Below are 22870 nucleotides of genomic sequence, written 5' to 3' on the forward strand. Positions count from 1 at the left end.
TATTAAGAACCACTGATCAAAATTTTTAAACATAGTGGCCTAACCTAGTCTTTTAATTCCCTATTCCAGCTTCTTACTCAAGGTCTACTGTTTAGAAGTATGAAAACCTGGCAACCCATTCACTTTGAGTAGCCTTTTTAGTTATTCAGTGCTTGTGAAAACTGATGTAGCAGATTGAATATGAACCAAAAATCCTAGTGTTCAGTGTTTTTGTTGGCAATCCTGTAATAATTATGCTGTAAATCAAAATATGGGTTTGGATTTCAAAAGTGCCTTGAGCCTTGTTCCCACCCTTCTACAGAGACACTGCATAACTTTTTCAGATTACAAGGTATAAAATTATCAGTCTGAAATACAGATGAAAAACTTTTACCTAATCTTTTATTTCTCCATGTGTGTCGTGCTCATGAAAATGTACATACAAACCCTTTCATGCAACACATAAATAAAATCATTAGTTCCCAAGAGGTATTGTGCTTGGAAACTACCAAAGTCCCAAGCATTACTGCACTCATAATGTGAGGATGCTAGCAAGAGGAGCCACAGACAATGCTAGTGTCATATATGCTTTTCTATTTTATATTCTGATCATTCTCACACAGCTGCTACCAAGACCTACGAGTTTTGCCTGACACAAATCCCACTGACATGACTGGGAAGAGTCTCTGATTTGTTTGGTGCAGCTGCCATTGAGCCGTTTAGAGCTCAGTTGTGGATGGAGAATTCTGGATGAGTTCCAGCTGGAGCACGTGCTGGAGTGCTGTGCTGGATCAGAGCTGGGGAGGGCCCTGCACCTCTCTGCTTAGCCCCTGCCCTCAGCTGCTCACCGTACACTGCGCTTGCTGCTCAGCATCCATCCCACAGGGAGCCATGGGCTCCTGCAGCCCAGCTCATGGATAAGCAGCGTGATCGCTCTTCACGTGCTGATTTACTTTGTGGTTGAAAATTTAGGTGTTTGGCCTAAGATCTTCCTTGCCTGTGTTTTTACTCTCCAGAGCCACTGGTTTCCCAGCAGTCAGAGTAACTCCAAGGAGCTAAACACACTCAAAGGTATCTCTCCATTTACTTTTAGCTTTTTATCAGCCAGGGCAAAATGCAAATTCAAGAGTAGTGGCTCCTGACCTCTGCAAGGCTGCGCTGCAGCAGTGCCCTGTACCCCAGCTGCCCCAGGCAGCTCTGCCCTGGGTGGTCTGGCCACCAAGAGACCATGCAAACCTTAGGGGTAGGAGGCATTTGGAAAGGGAGGAGTACTGATTTCCCAAGGGAAACCTGCTTGACTGTTTTACCTCAGATTTATTCAAGTCCATTTGAGATGTGCCTACTACCCTGTTTCATCTGAATGCCACACCAGGGCAGTTGTAAGGTCTCTCAAGTCTGACAAAAGAACTAGTTAAATTCTCAAAACAATGCATTTTAACAAAAGAAGCTCGAGTTTTCTAGACAGAGGAGTGTTTTCTGCCAGAAAGGAGATCTCCAGACATCAGCCTGGTACCTCCAGGGTACACTGTTGCCACCCAGTCCCTGAGTTTCTGATTGCTAGCTGGAATCTGTTTCTCCCTTCAGGTGACTCCAGCTGTCCACCTAGTCCGAGCACGGGCTCTGAGAGCTGCTGCATCATGGCAGCCAGGTAAGCACCTTCCTCTCAAAGCCCAAACCTCTTTCAGAAAGAAACTGGCTGCTTTTCAGGCCCTTTTTCTTAGACTATGGATTAAATTAATCATGACAAAGCTTTCTGGCCTCTGGTGTAAAATTTATTTTAAAAAATCTCTTTAATGACAGCAGGCTAAGTTTTCTGGCAATACCAATCTGGTCTCCAATTGACTCTTGCTTTGATAGATAATCCGTATTGATTTTCTCCTGACTCCATATCTCTTGTAAGCAGATCCCTGATGAGTTTGTGGTGCAGTTTAGGAGGTATGTGATCACCTGGGGAAGCAATAGGCGATAATGTCCGAGTGCTGTGGACTATTTGCAATTGATTTCATGCAATTCATTGGAGCTGTTCAATGCTCCAATGTATGGAAATGGAAATATGTATTTCTGAGAGGACTCTAAAGCCTGAAGAGCAGAAACTGCCAATGTGTTATGCAGAACTTTGTTGCCATTTACTTCCTAGTTTTATAAGGAGTAGGTTTTCCTTGTTTATCCTGCCAAACAGGCCTTCTGCTTCAAGGGATGAGGCAGTAATTCAGAACACATCTGCAGCCTATCAGAATTTTTATGGACACCCCTGTGCTCTGCAGTTCAGCTCGGGATACAAAGTTCTATGCAACTTGCAGGTATTTAGGTTTGGGGCTTTGGCTCAGCCTCTTGAGTGATTCAGGGGAAGTCACCAAGTGAGAATTAGCTTTGTATACTTAGCAAAATGGCGATCTGCCAGACTGAAGGGGATGGCAGCTACTTTGCCTGTGACTGAGGAGAGAGGGATTAGGCCTTTTAGCCAAACAGCTCATTCCTGCCTCCTGTTTGTACCATCCATGCTGCTCTTACTGCCTTTGTGGGATTAGGGAGAGGGTAAAGGAGTGCCAGTGTGTACCAGAGGGCCCCAGTACAGCAACAGCAGTCACATCTGTCCTTTTATCTGCAGCAGGATTTCTCTGCCTTTCTGCTCTGGCCCTGGCCTAGTTTCTGTTCCTCCAAGCCAGGACTGACCCCTCCCTGACAAACAAGAAAGAGCAGAAAAATGTGTAGACAGGTGATGTTGGAAACAATGGAAGTAAGGGAAGGTCACTTGGTGTCTTCCCTCCGAGGAGGAAAGAAAGGAAGGAAAAGAAGGGGTCACGAGGAGAAGCAGCTTCATGAGCAGAAAAAGTGCCCTGTCTCCTTTAAACTTCCCCACACAGAGGTCAGTCAATCCCCACCTTTCACATCTTTCCCCATCCCACACCATCACTGCTACCCCTGCCTGCCTTGTCTGCTCCAAGGATGCCCTCAGCTCGGGGTTTGGTTTTGCTACACAGTGTAACAAATAAAAACATAAATTCCAGCTCCAGTAGATCATTCAACAGGCTCCCACTGATTTTTCTTAGGGGAACTCCTGGCCACTTTGAGATGTTTTCTTTAACATTCATTTATTATTATTATTATTATTATTATTATTATTATTATTATTATTATTATCCAGCTCTTCATGTCCTGAGACCAATCACTTGATGTGCATTCTTCCACTTCACTACTTTCAGAACTGAAAACCTGTAATGGTGCAATAACTTATTTTTACTTGAAAAAATAATCTCTTGAAAGATTTCCTACTGATGCAGTCGCTGTCTTCCCTGTGTTATTCAGATCCTGATATATATATTAAGACTATTTGAAGAAATCTCAAGTACAAACCTTGATGTTGAGCAGCTTGAAGCAACAAGAGTCTTTTTTTGCTACGGAGAAAGTAACTCCCTAGAAGGCTTCTTGGAGAAGGAAGTGAGGGAGGGAATATGAGAGAGAGGACAATGAGAGAAATAATTCCTAAGAGAAAATTTAAGCCCTGAATTTCCTGATTGATAGAGTTTCCTTTCATTCGTCTGCTTTTAAGAATTACTTTGTTCAAAATTGTATCTGAAAGGAGAGGAGAGAACTTATTTTCTGCGTACTAAATCTTCAAATAAAATGAGGTGGCTTGCAGTCTTCTTTCCACTCTGCTACCTGCAGTTATTAACTGAGTGTGGAAAACAGCATTTTCTGTTTGCAATTCAAGTGCAGAAAAACAAAAGCAGAAAGGCAGAAAATCACAAAATCCCTGTATACTCCCTCAGCACAAAAACAGCATGATCCCTAGTTAATTTAAGTAAGCACAGTAACATAACTTCTATTTTAAGCAGGTATTTAAGTCCTGCTGATTCAATATTCAGCCCAAATGCAAATGACTTTTGTGGAATGAGGCTTGCACTGAACTGGATTCACTTAGTAAAATATTTCAGTCTGCAATTTGAGGGAGAAAAGAAAAATCTGGTCAACTGTTGGAAATGCCTTTCTAGCAAAATCACTTCTGTACTGACTGATTGTTCTTGTTTTCTAGGGAATTTTTAAGTTTTTTTTTTTGTGAGAAAGTACTACTGTGGGATAGAAGGCTGATTTGGAGAAAAGCTACAAGAATGTATACAAATAATTGCATTTTTTGAAAATAGCATGGTATATAGGACTTCCTAAACTGTACCAGAAAACATTAACGTCCTGGAACTGACATTTGCAATTTCTGAATTCCAGCTTTCCAAGTATAATTAGTGTCCTTGTAAACGTTTTGGTATCAAAGTTGGGACTTGCTTTGGACAAGACAGTCCATAAACTCAATTTTTTTCCCCATTTATTATTTCCTTTACCACTGTTCCAGAGATGACAGCTGTAATATTTACTAATATATATTTACTAATATATAATACTAAGAAATAGTAAATTGAAATAGCATGTTTAAAAGTATTTATTAATTATAATATATATAAGTTGCTTTCATTTATAATTCATGTTTCTTCTGATATTGTTCTCTTTTCTGCTTAAAGTACCTGTGATTCATATCTTCCATTATAAAAAACACACAAATGATTTTACATAACTACAGCATTTGTCTAATCGCATACCAAAATAGAAGGTAGAGGATATGAAAATTACTTATGACAGATGAGTCACATTAATATTTTGTTCTAAGCCATGTGAAAAATGAGACAGAAGGGCTGGGAATCAGAGCAGATCAAAACCCTTAGTGCTTTATGATCCAAAACCACAACTAGCTATTGAGGTGCAAAATGTTCTTTTTTAAATAAAGTGTGAGAAAGACACAAAGTTTTGTACTGCAAATGCTGGCAGCACATAATGTTGCAATTATTCTCAATATTTTGAGATGCCTGAATCATAACCAAAACTTTGAGCAACACTGAGGTAAAAGCATTTTTATGCTCCTTCTCAGACACACAAAAAAATAAAAAATAAGAAAAATTGAGTTTGTTGCAGTTGCTTCAGAAATGGTGTGCCAAGTTTCTACCAGTGACTGAGAGTAGTAACAGAAGGAAGGGATGTCATGGCATCCTCTTGCCTATTTTATTTTTTCCATTGTAGTAAATTCAGAATCATTCATATAGTACTCCTGTTAGCTTTATGGGATTTCTGTGCTGCTTAAAAAATCCTGTGTTTTCTGTCTTTGAAAAGAATCATTCTGACTGCCTTTTAAAGGGAATTTATTATTTCAGTAGATGTGGCTAACTTACTTTGCATATGGAGCATAATCTTGCTTCCTATTTAGAGCACAGTAATTGGGACCCAGTCACACTGGGTACACTCAGTAGGTTACCACTCACTGTTGGACTGAAGAAACATTCCTCACTCCATCTGATGTGATCAGAGAATATTATCTATAATCTGACTCACTGTTGGGTGAACAAGGTATTTATTCTGTTTCCTAGGCTCTGAGTATTCTCTTATTTCATTCCCTCTTCTTTATCCAGTACCCAAAAAAGAGCTCAAGTCATCAAGACCATAAACATCCTTCATGAGCTTGTGAGCAGCCTCAGCTCTTGGGAAAGGATTATTGCTTTTTGTGGTACCTGATGGAGGCTGGCAGAGTCCTTGAGGGAGGTCTGTGCACTCTCAGCATTTCCAGCTTCCCTGGCTGCACCACAGGAGCTTCAATATGGAGCTGACAGACACTTCAGCCTGCCAGGACCCACTCCAGCAAGCAGTGGGGAAGGATCTAAGCACCCACGTGGAGACCTGTATTTTGCCATGTGCGATAACTTCAGTGCAGTTGTATGTAAACTCCAACAGGTACTCTTTAGGATTGGAGCTGTCTTTCTCATCATGAGAGTGAATCAGGTAGATAACTAGTAGCTCTGCTTAACACCACCTGTTTGTTCTTCTAGTTATGAGCAGAGTCCTGTTCCTATCCACTCCCTGCCAAAATCTGTCTTTTCCTCAGATTACAAAATTTCAGTGCATACCATGCTGGGCTGGGCTGCTTTTATGCCACTTTTTCATGCTGTGTAGAACACACTAAACATGGAAAGTGAAAAGGCACTTTATGGACAAATTGGGAAAATATAAGAACTAAACAGGTGGTCTTAACCAGACAATTCCTGAGGACTTTATACAGAGAAATACATGTTCGAATAATCAATAACCAGCACAATGCTTTCAGTATCTAGCTGTAAAAGTGTTCTCTTAAGCCAGTAAAAGAAAGTTCTCCTTTTTCTCCATTTTTAATTTGCTTCATCATGCCTGAGGAATTTTTCTACCTTCTTAGTTTATGCAGTACTGTGGACTTGTTCTATTGGTATAAACCACATTTTTTATAATTTTATATTTTTTATAGTCCATCAAACCTCAGTTACTTGATTCTTCGTGACTGGGCTATCAGAGTCTAATGGGGTGTGATTGCAACTTGTTTGCAAATAGGTAGAGTTGCTGTATTTTGTTTAGTCCATGAAAATTCAGTGACTTAGTTTTTGCTTGCCAGGCAATGTGTGAGATCCGTGTCTGGAGGTAAACATAAGCACATGGGGTAATGGCACTCTGTTTCTTTAGTGATACTGGAACTATCACAAGATGTGTTTCTTGTTAATAGTGGCTTATAACTGTGATAAGCTTCTCAGTCGTTTCAGCCAAAGCAATTCCTACAAAACCACCTCCCCAGAAAAGGTTTGTTGGAGCTGAGCCGCAATTAAGGAGTAGGCCTGCAAGGGCCAAGAAGATTATAAGGAGGTATTATTGGTCCAGACAGAAATTTTGCCAGACCTTCAGGACAGAGTTATGTATCACTGCATGTTTATCTCTGGTATGTTTCTACACCATGAACTTGGACAGAAATTCAAATTTATGATGAAATCTAAACTCTATTAGGACTACTGAACTTCTGTCTTGAAATTTTTCCTGATTCTAACTAACACTAGAAGGATTTGCTAGCGCAGCCAAGACTAGCTGTTTCTGGGAGAGGTACTTGTAAAAGGAAATAGTAGGTATAAAGGGCATGGTGTAATTTAGTCAGGTTATTTATGTGTGCCTCTTAAAGAAAAAAAAAAGAAAGGAAGAAAAAAAAAAGCATGTAAATGTAAACTTTCCAGTTCCTTACTGCTTCCAATCTCAACAAACCAATTCTTTATCCATTCTGGAATTTTTATCAGCTTAGTCTCATATTATAAGGAAAAATGAAGTGCACATTTTTTTATATAATCTAATAAAAAGTTAGAACACGTAGTTTGTTAATATATTGTGCAATGACCAATGTGCTCTGTTTAGCACAGGTATAGGTAGTGTTCCTTATCCTGACTGGCACCAGGCCATTCTTGCTGCTTTGTTGATTTGTTTGGCTAAATTCCATGACCCACACCACATCCTTTTATGTAATTTCTCTCTAAAAGTTAAGGAAAGCAATAAAGACTATGCTAACTTCTGTAGTGTATATTTGAAAGAATTGATCTAAACTCCATAAATATAATCCAGATGAAATATATCAGGGCTGAGAACAACTTTGCCATCTGCATATTGTACATGTGCAAAAACAAGCAAAAAAACAAAAGAAAATTCTATCTTTCATTGCTGACACCCTAATAACTGAATATAGAACACTCTATACCTTTGGTTTTTTTGCAAATGGAAAAAGCTTAAAGGAGATGAAATTGCCAAACAGTTTCTACATTGGCATTATAGAATCTCACATCATAAAGAAAAGGAAAAACTTTTCTATTCAAGTCTCCAGAGCACTAAGTTGATGAAGTAATTAAACAGGCATCTTATTTATTTTTGAGAGCAAGTGTTAGATGTTGAGTTACATATGTGATTAGTTTCTTTGCTGAATAGGGGCTTATATTAAAGTGGTGGAAATGCCCCCAAACTTAGCAGAGAGTAAAATGCCAATGACAGGAAAGTATGGTTGGTCTTCTTTGTCACCATACTTTTTCTCTTAAGTAAAATCAAAGCAATTAAACATACTCAAACAGAAATGTTTTGTACTCAGGTTGGAAGGAGGAAATGAAAAGGAACATGGTCTACTATTATTTATCAAAAAGGAGTTATAAATATATAAATATTATAATTTATATAAATATAAAAATGTTATACATTTCATCACAGAGAAAAATGCTTTCAGGTTTACAAAGGAAAAAGTACTGAAACTATGTTCTAAGTGTTCCCCTTGGAAGTAAAATGCCTATGTGGACTGTAAAGTATGACCTCCTCTTCATTCCCCTTAGGGATTCATGCTGTTTGTTGTCTGTTCCTTTTAAGGCAAGATTCTAGGAGTTTCCCATTACAGGCAAGAAGGAGAATTCCTCTCCATGCTAATATAGTACCCAATAAGCTGATGCCAGTGGCTTATTTGGTCATCTTTACAGTAGTACCTAAATATTCACATATTTATCTTCACAGTACCTTGTAAGACAGGGAAGAGGCACTACTCCCATTTTGTGGCTAGAATGAGGCTAAGTCCTCTCCCCAAGGCTGGTCAGGAGATGTGTAAGAGATGTGGGGCACAGGAAGGAGCTATTCCCTGTTTCAGGGTACTGCCTTAGTGGATCAGCCCTCCTTTTTACAGGAACATGGAGCCTTATCCAGAAGCAGCAGCACAAACACTGCTTGTGTGTTTGAAGGAATTATGATACGTCACACCTCCTGAACTGTGTTGCACTTGGGGTATGTCCTCTGAACTCAGCCAGATCTCATGTTCCCCTGCCCCTTGACTCCCTAACCCCAAAAAACAATGCCTCCACTTTTCCAAGACCTGAATTATTTTTATATATTTATATATATATTTATTTATATAAATTTGTATATATATATATATATTTATATAAAGTGTACTTTGCTAATTAAAAATTACAGCACATGCTCTGTTTCTATCATGCTGGGAATTTCTGCTCTGAAGTTTCATCCCTTGATGCGTTTATCTAGGTGGTATTTACACGTGACTGCGTTAGGCTCTCAGCTGTACTGCTGTGCAGATTAAAACCTTTAAAGAGACAGCAGCTGTAAGGTGAGTTGTGTGACAAGTCAGCAATGGTGCTAAGATGTCAGGCATACATCATGCAGTAAACATGGCACATGCCATTGAATTATTTATAATTAACAACATGGGCTGATAAGAATGATGACATTAATTAAACAGAATGATTTGGGTTGGAAGGGACCCTAAAGAACCCCTAGATCCAGCCCCCCTGTCATGGGGCATTAAAAATTTTTCTCGAATTTATACAATAAGAAATAGCAAAAGCACTGCAAAATGAAGTAAGTACTTTGACTTAGCTGAAGTCCTACAGGCAGCAACAGAAAGAACATTTGGATGAAAACATAACTGAGCAGTGATTCTGTAAATATTTCAGCTATAAAAAGACACAGAAGTCCAGGCTTTGATGAATTCCTGAGAATAAAAATATTTACTAACCCTAATTCTAAAGATACCTCTTCTGAGTTAACAGCAAGATTTTGGTGATAGAATGTTTCTAATCACAGTTCTAACACTTCTGAATTTACAAAGATGTGTGGAAAGTAGAGATCTTGAATAAATATGGATTGTAAGATGCTGACAACATTCTGGCCAGCAGAATGGAAATAGTCTTTTTAACTATAAATCAGATGTGTATCACTTTAGATTAACTAAAAACAAATCCAGGATGATATTAGTTCATTTATTTCATTTTACTTTTACATAAATGTAGAATTGAGTGTGATGTCTGTCTTTTCAGGAGGTAGCAAGAAGGAATTTGATGGAGTGGGATAGAGTGGCTAAATCTAAATTGTTCTCCATATTGTAGCCATCTGAAAATGGCAGTATAACTTCTGTGTTTTAGAGTTCAAACTGCAATTAGTACTAAAATCAAATTTGCATGCATGTAGGAGAACTCTGCTACATTAAGTTAAGTGTACTACATGGAGTTAAGGCCACTTACTTTTATCCTTGCTATTTTAACCTGAACTAATCTGAATTCATATACTACAACAGTTATAAAAGCACTTAACAGGTAAGTTCCACCTTTCTTCTAGACAACATCACAGTGACGTGACAGTCAAAGTGATCTATAAACTTGTAACTTCCAACACATATATAACTTCCAGATATAACCTGTAGATGATTTCTCTGTCATATGTGGTAGAAAATAAACCTGTCTTCTCTTTCCATGACTTAAAGTGTGGAGAATTTAACAGATTGAAACACCTTCACTGGTGTCCAAGTCATAGGAAGATGGGGATCATAGAATCTTAGAATGGTTTGGGTTGGAAGGGGATCTTGAAGATCATCTGGTTCCAACGCCCCTGCTGTGGGAAAGGACATCTTCAAATAAAGCAGATTGCTCAGAGCCCTCTCCAACCTGGCCTTGAATTTCCTTGGGACTTAAATATTTCTTAGGGACTTATATATTGTTATTGATTTCATGTGGGATGACCACAGATACCATGCTCAGAAGTGATAGTCCAAACCTATGAAAGCACAGAGTTAAATGGAACCTTTAGCTTTTGGAAACTGAAAAAATACCAGCCATTTCTTCCCTCAAAAACTGACAAATGCAAACAAAAACATGAAATTACTTACCTTCCTCAGCAGCTAGTTAATGTCTTTAATTTCTTAGGCAATAATAGTACAAGGCTGACTGGGATAAGTTTTAGGTCTGGCTAACATTAAAAATATATTTTAGATCTCAGCAGGACAGCTGGCAGGTTTAGTAGATACCATATTTGGTTATGAAAACAGTAAAACAAAGGTTATGGTTATTTTAATTTAAAACTGGACTTGAATAGAATGAGGTCTGATGAAGGAAGAGGGGTCAGATTTGTATGTGACTGATAGATACAGCTGTGTTAGAGATCAAAGCTAGCAACAGAATTGCACAGCTATTAACTTTTTATATCACTATTTTCAGGTGAATTTTTACTGGAGAAAGAAGTGTAAAAATATCTGAGGACAGATGTGGGATGACAATGATCAAGGGTGGGAAAAATCAGATATGCTCTGACTCCCAAAAATCACAAGAAAATGAATATTTCATTCCCCTAAAATGAGCTCTTCTTCAAAGAAAGATATCCCTGTGGGTTAGTTTTCCCCCGAAGATGAACTCTCCATTACTTAGAGGTATGAATTCTTGCAGAGATCACCAGTTCATTGAACATGAGTATCTCCAGCAGAGGATATAAAATGTGGTTTCCAAGAAGCCATGTATCACCTACACGGTAGATCCTATTCTGAGGCTGAAAAAAGATGGGTCAATTAGGCAGAACATGTAGAGACATGTTATCAACTTATCTTCAGCTGACTTGGTTTGCTTGTGAGCACACAAGAACAGCCTTGTTAGATGCAGGGTCCCCCTCCCACAGAAGTTGTATCAGCCAGCAGGCAGGCTATTTAACATCTCTGTGCTATTGTCTTCTCATCTACAGAATGATTATATTAACGTTTACCCACCTCATAGTGGAAGCTGGAAGAGATTAATTAACATGTGTAGTTATTTAAAGCTCTTGGACTGAAAGCTGCACTAGAGAGCCAAGATATTTGCTAATATTATTATTTCTATACCCAGATGATTTGCTCACGTGTTTGCCACATGCCACCACAGAAACCTGCTGGATGCAGTGCAGTGTTGGACAGTTGCTCAGATGAGGTCAATGGTATAAACAATAGTTCTAACTGGCAGGGTGCTTTGGAAGATCCAGCCATCCTAAGGCTTTATTGCAACTCTCTGGCCATATAGAATACAAATCAACTTCAATTTATGATTCTGTTAGCTCCAAACGCACTGAGGAATAATCTGGGAATTCATTCCAGCAGTATGCAATCTCATTTGAGCAGATGTCACAACCTCCACCTTGGACTGAAATCTCAGTGTGAGCCAGCAGAAAATACAGTTTTAATATGCTGGATAATAAGGCAAATGCTGTTATTTGGAACTTCTAGCAAAGACACCTGCTGACAGCTGGCATTAAAAGGGCAGTGACACCTGCTAGACACATTGCAAACACGGCAGAGGCAAAATCTGATCCTTGTTGAAGTCAAGGAAAGTTTTGCCGTTGACTTGGAACACACCAGAATTCCTCTTACAATTGCTAATGATTTATATATGTATCTACAAAGTTATGGGTAGTTCATGAAATAGTTATACACAGGCAGATATCCACAGTGTCAAATAATGGGGATGCTGAGATACCAAAGGAATATTATTAGTGTAATAAATATCTAGAAGAGAAAAAAAGATAGATCACACCTTGCATTAAAAATTGATTCCAGAGTGTATTATCATCCCAAACAAAAGTCATAAACCAGACCATTCAGTGGTGTTGGGGAAAAGTACTTTTCAATGCGTAGTTGGTTTGTAATTTCTAGGACCAAAACATCATCCAAGAATATGGGGAAAGGAAAGAATTCCTGTGCATTCACTTTGTGCAGCAAATACATCAACTGACTCCTCTTTAAATTTATACAAATCCATGGAATAGTCATGCAGCTCCCTTCCTGAGAAAGGGTCATCAGCATGAATTCCCCCTCCTGAATCCTCCCCCCCCCCACCTTTCTGGCTGAGATAGAAAGATGCTGGAGAAACTACAGGGTGTGCTTATTTGTACTAAAATCCTGGATTTGGAGGAACTCTCAGTGACCAGGTGATACTATAGCACTTACTGTGTCCATTTTGGTGAGTAAAGCAGAATGAAACTTGTGTTCACATGAGGAATGGAAACTGAGTTGACTCTGGAAATTTTTGCCAGAATGGCTATTGCAGTGACCTTATCACCACAGTAAGGCATTAGACTAGACTAAACTGCTGTAGTTCCTCTGGTAACAGCAGCTGCTGTCCTGTCACAGGGATCCTATGGGAGATGAATTCACCAGTCCAGTTTCAGACAAAAAATTGTGGGTAACACACTGGTGCTTAGGAAAACATAATATGGTGGTTTGCAGACAGAAGAACCCTTTTTCTGTGACTTCTGTGTTCTTCCTCCAATGTAATTTGTAGTGGAAGACTTAAAAGGTGACTGTGTTTTAAAGGGAAGTGTAACTATGATCAAGTATCACTTTGCAACATGCATTACACTGCAGGTAACACAATTCCACCTGCTCGTACCTGATGCAATCACATCACATGTCATAATGTCTTTCAAGTTTCAATAAGTACTCTGTTTAATTTTTCCTGCTTTATAGTATTTTCTTCCTAAATCTACCTCTAGATCCTGTAATACTCTTAACATATCTTCAAATCTACTACAGTAGCTACTTTATTTAAATAACAAGACTCCCCCTTTACTGAGGAATTAACCAACCTTTGTTGGCAGCAGTCTGCTAGAGCGTTTAATTCTGTAACAGTTGTGCAAAACCCAGGCTAAACTATTGAAAGAATGTTTCAAAAAAATCAGAACTGAAGGTTTGCTCTGTTGCAGAGCAAATAAACTTGCATTAGCTCTTCAAAGCAGACCTCATTGTTCAATGTCTCTGAGGCAGCTGTTGCTTTCTCAGCAGAAATGCTTGTGATTCAGTTTAAACTGGTCCTCTGACATTTTTCACTGCATCAAATGATACCAGCAGAAAACTCTGTGCTCTACATGACCAATAAAGTATTCTACAATATTTAAAGTAAGTCTGTTTTTACAGCAGAAAACTGAGAGTGACGTGAGATCATCCCAATTTGGCTTACACATGGATACTGTTGCTTCTCTCAGCCCGAGCAAGTCTTTGATTATTAATTAATCTCAGTGCCTCTCATGAAAGAACTCGGGGAGTGATCAGTACAAGTCAATGTGAGCAACAGGCACAGGATCACTGCTCAGGTCTCATGAATTGCTGTTGCTTAGCAGCAAACTGATACTGCTGTTATGAGCAGCCCAATCTCATTCCCACTTGATGGAAAAGCCTGTGAACCAATAGTATAACAACAAATTTATGTGAAGATGTAAACAGCCCACTGAAAACAGCATTACCAGGTAGACTGCTGGTTTTCAGTCAAGATTTAAAAACAACTGCGAGTGGGAATTGCTTCCTTTGGGAGCATGCTGGCATACCACAACCAGAGAAAATGAGATGATGCCTCTGCTCTCAACAAAATGAAGTGCCTAACACTGCCAGTTGTGCAGTAATGATGTTTAGAGCTGAAGACAACTTACAGCCACAAGACTTTCTAGGATAAGTATTCAAGTTTTGTTACTACCAACTTAGAGTTAGGAAAACAAAGGAAAATGGAATGAATCGTTTGCCTGAAGGTTCCCAGCAAGTCACTGGCAGTGCCAAGCCTTAGGTCTTGCTGCTGAGCTCTGTGTAGAGTCAAGTATCTCTTTGCAGAGATGTCAGCAGCCAAGTTTCATTCCCATTGGTGGAAAAAGTCCAATTCATGTCAATTCATAACTTGGCTTAGGTCATGACTAGACACTAAGTAACAAATTGTCTTTTTTTCTTCTTCTTTTTTTTTTTTTTTTGTAATTCAGTTCTGTACTAAAAAGCAGGCTCAGACTTTATGTTTGTATTGTGGTTAACAACTGCATATACATATCAGATTAGTACACATTAGTATAAAGGTCTCAGCTTTTTCATTTTCCTCTTGGAATCTGGTCTTGGAATCTTGGAAACTGATCAGTCTTTCATTGCCAACATTTATATAAAGAGCATTCATATAGATAACCTGTGTCATTAAGTAATATGTGTATGCTACTGAGACATATAAATTTGAAGGTGCACTAATTTTGAATATTTCTAGCATGCCTAGTTTCCCATTAATATACTTTAAATTAAAAAAAAAATCCTTAATCCTTGGTTACTTTTCCCAGTCCTTTCAAAAATTGTAACCTTCCCTTTGAAGGGCTGGTGGTGTCAGATATCAGAGAGTTAAACTGGGTGTCTCTTGTTTAAAGTTGTTCATGTCTATCTCATCTGTTCTATCATTTTTAATTTATTAACAGTGTGTAATAATATGTTTGATTCATTAGAAGAGAAAAAAGGATGGCAAAAGCAAGTAAATACATCAGTTAAACCCCACAAGTATTAAGTCACCTCAGTTTGTTTGTCTGGTAAAAACTGGGCTCTCATTGGGTGAGCTGAGGCCAGCTTGATTCACCACCAAAACGCGAATCTGGATCTGACATTGAATTTGCAGATGTGCATAAGAGAAATCCCCTGAGTTTTGAAATAATTGACTTTAGGGAGAGGCAGGAGGAATGTAAACAGCATTGTTAAGCAAAATGAAGTTAATCAGTTACTGTCGTTACTACTGAAATCAGTCTCAGTTTAATATCATGTTGATTTTCTCATTATTTTGTCTAAATGAAGATTAAATGATTTTTTTTCAATTAATTTAGATCACACAATTTCAGAATGTTTCTGAACAATCTGCTTGCTTATAAACAACAAAAGGAAGTGATGTCATACATGAAGTTAGTAACTAAGAAGTGAAACTTTTGTGTGTGTGAAAATTTCAGTTTTAGAGCTTTCAGGGGAGAATGAGGTATAAGCACTGAAAGAAAACCAGCATGAGTTGGAGTGAAAAGTGCTGAAAATATCAAGCATATCTTGAAAACCCCAAGCATGTAATTATATGCTGTCCTTGTAGAGAATGCTTTCTAATTGTAAATTTGGGCTTTAGGAGGCGATCTTAAAAACAATGCTGGAGTGAAAAAACAAGACAATGTCTCTCTTCTTGGCTCTCTGTTTATATAGGCTGTCATCCAAAGCTGTCAAAGAATCAAGCCTTCTTAGCAGAGCTTTTCCAGGTGCTTTCTGTCTGCTGGAAGTTTACATACAGGCTGATTCAGAAGTGCAATAACTACAATTGAATTACCCATGTCCAAATTAATTTACGCTTCTGTTCTCTGGTATTCAGTTGAGCCACAGAGCATCTTTTGGGTCATTCAGATCCACAACAGCCCTTCTAATGGCAGTGATGAACTTTACATGTCAACACAGACTAACTTATCTGGCTCATATTTTCTCTCTTGGAATGCAAGACCTAAAATAGATGCCATTGTAATACTTGGCTTTCATTTAAAAACCCATCTACTGATGCCTGATGGAAACATTTTTAAACACTCCATTTAGAGATAATTTTGCTCATATGTTATAGATTTCTTATATTCCTCTTTCTCCGGCTTAAACTAGCAGGGGGAAAAAATGGGCTTTGTCTGATTAAGATTTCAGTCTTCTTTTATTTGTGACTCCAAAGTGCCGAAACTTCCAGGGCAATCCATGACGCTATCACAAACAGAAAATTGCACCTGTTTTGTAGAAGTAATGAACATTTATATCTTACCTTCCTTACTTTTTAAAAAAATAGTAGCTCTAGTATTATGCATAATACAAATGATGACAGTATGCCTTAGTTTTAAGCGTCTGATTCTCAGTTTGAGGCGCTTTGAGGCAATATTGTTCTCAGAAAAGGGTGGTCTGTACTTGGTGAAGGTTGGCCTTGTTGTGCTGTCTCCAGCTGGGCATTCGGAAAGCCAAATATCCAAAATCACTCTTTCCTCTGAATGTGTGTTCCAGTCATCTGATGTGTGTGGAATTTGAAGCAGCTAAATATGTGCCCACAAACTGAATGACTGATTGCAAGAACAAAACTTGAAATCAGTTTTATAAATTATCAGTGATCATTCAAATGAAAAATAAGTTACAATTTGAGAGCTGAAACCAACCCAAATAAAAGATTGCTAAGAAACTCTTCAAACACAAGTCAGTCTTTAAAAGTGAAATCAGTTGTATTATCACTGTTACCAAGATTGTGGCAAGTGGTCATGAATTATGGCTATTAGCCAACAGAAAAATACTGTCTCAAGTTAAAAAACTAGTGAATGCTATGATTTTTAAAGGGATATCTGCTTCTGCCAGAAAGATCCCTAAAAAAACTTTAGAAGGAAAGAAGCATTTGCTGTAAAAGAGAAAGAAAAGGGTCAACTATCAAGTAAGTAGGGTACAGTTAGAGTGTTTGGGCCTTTTGCTTTTCTATCAAATTTTCCAAAAATTCTTCCCTTACTCAAGTGCTGCCTATCATGTCAGGGAAAGCCTTATTTAAGCCCTGAGATACAGTATAAAGGACTTTGCATGTTTAATCCATGGAGTGGGGAAAACAAAACTTGAAATTCTTAAAAAAAAATAACAAACAGAAACAAGCAACCTCAGGTTTATGAGCCTTTGCCTTTATCAGCCTTCAGGTGGATTCCTCTCAGCCATCTCAAGCTAATGTTGAATTGGTATTACATTTTTCTAATCAAAATGCTCCTTTATGAGTATCTCAAGCACTGCTGCCTTCAGCCCACACCATGATTGCTTGTTTGCTTCATGTCTACAAAATTCTTTATCAAGATATGTAGAGCTTAACTAAGGAGCTTTAGCCAACATTTGGAAAATGTCATTGCCTTAAGCTAAGCTTCTCTTCAGAGGTGCTGAGCATCAAAACTTTCTAGAGACTTGGAGAATGAATTTTTGTGCTCAGCTGTGGCTAAGCACAGATTCAAGCACCTTAGCCCAGGTACTCAGTATTTTTGTTTAGGGTTAAGGACTAGATGTTACAGTGCTGAGCTACAGAGCTTCTATCATATGCATACAAGTAAGGTGAATATTACTAAACACTAATGAACTGTTACAGTGTTGGGAACAGTAATACTTTATAGGCATATTATATATTCATAAGGCTGTTTCATTTTGTAGGTATTTTTCTTTCTAACTTTGTTCAGAGAAAACTGTAGGTACTGATTATCTATCAGGAATGAGTTCCTGCATGAGGACTTGAATCCTCCCTGCATGATTTTCCATTGGCAGAAGGAGTGATTGGCAGTACCCTTGCCTCATGCCCGTTGACCTGGAAAAGTTATTGTTTTAGGACCATAAATTTTGGGTAAACGAGGTTGGTGCAGGGATCAGCATGAGAGTTATTTGATTTTTTTCACCTTATTCTTCCTGGACTGGATAATTAGGAAAAAAAAAAAAATCACTCCAGTCTGCCCTGATTCCATGGAAACCTGAAGCAAATCACTAACAGCCAGCCATATGTGCATGGGATCAGCTCTTCACCAATCAAACTGTGCCAGAAATATGATGTACAGGGGTCAGGTTTTATAAGGTCAGGTCTGGATTAACTGTTTTATGGAACAGCATTAAGCAACAAACTTTGCTGTTGAGTCACTCTGAAAGAAGTGAGGCTAAGTGAAAAGGGAGGGCTGCCTCCAGATTTCTGGTCTGAAGCCATCATAGGTCAGGTTCAATGCAAGAAATGTAAAGTAGAAATCATATAAATGTGACTGACTTCCAGAATTCAAGCATGTTCTTAGCATAGCAGTGTAAGGATGGGGAAATGTTCATGGAAAAATGTTATTTTGTTCAGATTTCAAAGTTTGCTTCACTTCCCTGACAATTTTTGATCTCCTTTTTTTATATTTTCCTGAAAAAATTTCTTATTTGTGTTACATAAAAGGAATATCCTCTCAAAGTCACACAATAGGAATAAGCCTCTCTCGAGACACAGATTCTTATATGTTCTTACTTTCATTTAACTTCAAACTTCAGGCATCACTACTCTCCTAACAAATTAATTTGTCTTTCATGTTCTTCTAGGCAAGTGGCCCCATCACAGAAGAAAGTTCTAAAAGTAAGATATCTTTGAAGTTTAGGTCCCCCCATGCTTAGGTAGCAGCTCTGGGGTGGTTTTAGGGTTAAAGTTTCAGTCAGAAGTATGTGTGTTGCAGTTAAGCATCATTATATTCTCTAATGGGCAAAAGATAACTTGAGTTGTTTTTTAGTTGTTTTTTTTTCCCCATTGTCCATGCTAATAGATTTATCTACTCCTGTCTTAAAAATAAAATCAGTGGTAATTATTCCTTATTTTTTCTGACAGAGAAATCATCTTATGTTTATTACAGTGTTTATGTATGGGCAGATATCACAAACTAGCCAAAGCACTGGAAGTTCATTTCCTGGCTGGCTACCAGCCACTTCTATATATGTAAGTGTCCTGACTCCTGCATGAAATTAGGCCTAATTTTACTCAGTTTTGTCTTAAGAGATAATTTTCAGCTACTTTCCAGGAGCTTATAGAAGCTTGTTTAGTTGTTAACTAGCTTTAAATGTATTTAACGACTTGGAACTTGCACAGCATTTGAAAAACACTAAAAAATGTTCTTGATACTGAATAAATAACAAGAACAGACCATAAAAAACAAAGATTCAGGAAGAAACTAGTAGAATTTTGATGATAGAAAACACTTGCTAACTCCTCCTTGGTACTGAGGTATACCTGGTCTCACTTAACCCTTCCCACAGCCCATTTGTATGGTGTTATTGCCATCTCCCTGTCCTTAGAGTGGTTGAGAAGCTGGGTGCAGGAGGATTGTTTTGATACTTTGTGCTTACATTTCTATATAAATATATTTTAATTGAAAAGATTTGGGGTCTTTGTTTCTAAATGCAAAAATCATACAGTGGCTCGAGGACATCTCGGTCTTAATGAAAAATACTGTATCTGAAAATTGTCAAGACAGCAATAAGAACTCTTTTTCTCCCCACTGTGCTTCTTTGTGGCTTTCCCCTCATTATTGGTAGAGCCAAGAAGCTACAGCCCTAGAGGGGCGATTTTGGAGCTGGCTGCAGCTTGCTACACCTCCTTCTTCCAAGTGGTAAGTGCTCTTGACTCCTGTTATATTGTTTCAGTACTCTTACTTGTTTTTCTCTGTCACACTTAAGGAGACAGTGAAAATGGAAATACGAATTTCAGAACCAGAATGAAATGCTAAGGCTTTTGAAGTGGGTTTATATTTGTTAAGTGCCATTCTTCTGGGGGAAAGTAATAACTAGTGTGTGTATTTCTGTGTATATATATATTTATATGGTTTTAAAAATTGATGCTGATAACATATCTGCCATACCACACTTGGAAAAAGTAACACTAACTGAGCAATGATTTTTCAATCTTTAGGCCTCTAAAAAGTGCTGTGCTTTGGTTTTGTACTTTTGGGGGGGAGGAAGAAGGACGGAAGGTAGGATGAGCATTCAACCATTTCTGAATTAATCTGCCTGTTTCCCTATTCTCTATATAATGTATACATGCATTCATCGAGACATTTTCTTGATCCTGTATCTGTTAATAAAATGAAGGCAGAGATGTTATAAAGCTATTGGTTACCTCTCCTGAAATGGGAGGGATTATATTAGAATTTTACATCTTATTTGGTAAATCTGCTTGTGAACCTCATACTTCAGGAAGGTTTGAAATAACTCTGAAAAATAATAATTAAATGTAACTCAAATGTAGTAGGTTTTGAACAGGTTAAAAATAATTTTGAAAATGATCAACAGCTTTGTAATTTTTAATGGCATATCAACCTCACAAGCACTACCAGGGCTGCCTCAGCAGGTGACTGTAGAAGACAGAGCACAGGGAGCTAAACCTATTGTGCTTACTTGTTTCCTTCCCAGGCCTGGGAGAGAAAATATCTTGTGTTCCTGTTCTGGGGGGATGTCTTCTACCAGCCTATATGCAGAGTAATCTATCTGGCCTTTCCTGTGTTCTTCTGGACTATAGAGGTGGATTTACATACCGCAAAGAGCCATGTTGCACCAAAGGCTCTTGAAGTGCCTAGATTTGATGCCACCCAACTCCTTCCTTTTACCATTCTGATTTTGATAAAAAATACTGTGATGAGGAATAAGGCATTCATAATTATGACATTTCTGTTTTTAAAAAGTTCGTTTAAAGAGCATAGTTCCTGCTTGTACTTTTCATTCTAAATAACCTCTGGTGTGAAAGCACCAGATACTGTGGATTTTGTGAACTGTGTCTATACCTGACTCATCTTAAGCAAAGCTCTGTTTTCAAGAAAGTAGGAGCGTTACCTGAAGGCAGAGTGTTGAACTGGGCCCTTATGCGGATAATTATGAAATTATTCAATATTTTAGTAAAGGCTTAAGAACTTAAGGCAAATGTTTGAAAATGGTGAAGCTTGAAATATGCCTGCAGTGGATGCAGGTAAGATTCTAAGCCATAAAGGTAAGAGAGAAGGGACTCTGACAGAGTATTAAAAGGAAAGGTATGTATTGCTGTAAGAGGCAATACTGCTTAGGACAGGCTGATGACCACTTTATCTCTTTTCTGTGGTCTGACTACATTCTCTGGTGATTAACTGTTTCTAAATTTGCAGACTTTAACATTTTAAAGGATGTTTTACTATTTTTTAAGGTGTTATGTTACTAACTCATTTTGCTTAATCCCTAAGATAGGGATAGATAATTCCTAAGAGTAGGGCTAGATAAAACAACCAAAAACTAGAATCTGGTATTTCAATAGTAGCAAATATAGTAGAATACATGATGAGCTTTCAGGTTTTTACTATGTGTAAACTTCTAAGGCAAGGCTTTTTCTTTTGTTTTTCTTTTATTTTTGTTTTCCTTTTTTTTTTTTTTCCTTTTTTTTTTTCCTTGTGCAATAATTCCTTCACCTTTTCTTTCAAGCAAACTCAGTACACAGTCTTTCTGGACACTGGCATCTATTTTCCATCCTGTGGGACATGTGTAGATCAGAATGATGGTTGCTCTGTTTTTCTGTCATCTGTTTCATTACAAATCTGAAGTGCTTTAAATTGTCCTCTGGATTAAAATGTGTTGCTAAATGGAAGGTTTTGCATGAGGAAAAACAAATGAGCAGTAGAAAGGACTAATTCTGTTTTTAAAAAGATAGATCATCAGGCTGTTCTCCTTCCACAAATTCTGTGTTTATCTTAACATTGGACTTGTACCCAGGTAATGCGTCCCTAATTTTTCATGGTGAGGGTGAGGACAATATTCAAAAGAATTTGCATATGGAAAACTAGCTGAATTTCATTGCTGAAGATGAGTGAGCAGTGGAAAGACCAGGAATGAATATGTGCACTGCAGAAGAATAAATAATTAAGAGGATCTGAATAACTACCATTCCTCCTAATCAATTCAGTGGGACACATTGGCCACTGAGGCAGGGTGCTGGATGCAGGCAGTGCATGGGAAGGAAAGCTAGACAGAAATGTGGCTATTTCAGCATAATAGCAACAGTCTGGTGTGTATGTTGGCTGTGCCATAGTCAATGGTGTTCTTAACATGGCAATCATTTTCACTCAGCTTCCCTGGTAAGCCTGTCTCTAAGCAATTACTAGCAGTAGAAAAAAAATCCAGAAATGTTCATCACAATTCTTTGACTGTCTATAGGCTTCTTTGCTCAAGTTCTAAATGACAAAAGGGTTTGTTGGGATGTCCTTTATAGCAGCTAGTTGCAGCTGAATCCATCTGCAAGCAGGCTTTTAAACCTGTAATAGCCCTTAAAATGCAAGGCTGAGCATTCCCATACTGAGTCAAGAAAAGAATATCTTTGAAATATATGTATGCTTTAAGGACAGCTCATATTATGAACATCAAATATCAGATGCTAAAGTCTGAATCTACTTAAATAAAATTCTGATTACAAAGTCTTTGTTAAGAATAGAAGATAACACTTTATTACAAATGAGGTGAAAAACCTATCTTTCATCTTTTCCTGATTAGGATTTTTTATGTTTAGGATTCGTATTTTGTCACAGGGTTTACACAGAACCTAAAAGATCTATAGAAAAGGTTTTGGAAAGAAGCATTCAGATCACTTAAGCAGCTTTGAACACTTCTCTCCCCACAGGAAACAAGCTGTGGTAGGTCATTGTCCCTTTTTAATCAAGAGAACATGGAACCCAAGTCAAAACTAGGTTGACTAATGGACTGAAGTTGGTAATTCTTTCATCATGTTCAGACCTAGTGTAACATCAGTGTAGCTAAAAACTTAATAGTTTTTGTGAGTCACTAGTGTTAGCAAATGGTAATTTCAAGATGAGATATAAACTCCTATCCCTGTCTGCTTTTTTCATAATGAATTATGAATTCATTAAAAAATTCTAGAATTCTTTTTCCTTTAAGACCAGCCTATCCCTCTCTCTCCCTTGTTCAGTCTAC

At 38.0% G+C, this 22870-nt stretch overlaps 1 protein-coding gene across 2 annotated transcripts in view; it reads right to left on the bottom strand.

Moving 5' to 3' along the window:
- The window catches only part of COL8A1 (collagen type VIII alpha 1 chain), an 86886-nt gene that overhangs the window by 32393 nt on the left and 31623 nt on the right, over positions 1–22870 (bottom strand). The window lies entirely within an intron of this gene.

Source organism: Pseudopodoces humilis, chromosome 2 (genome assembly GCF_049639895.1).
Source record: "Pseudopodoces humilis isolate 2021_Gansu_Grassland_sample_001 chromosome 2, ASM4963989v1, whole genome shotgun sequence".
NCBI lineage: Eukaryota > Metazoa > Chordata > Aves > Passeriformes > Paridae > Pseudopodoces > Pseudopodoces humilis.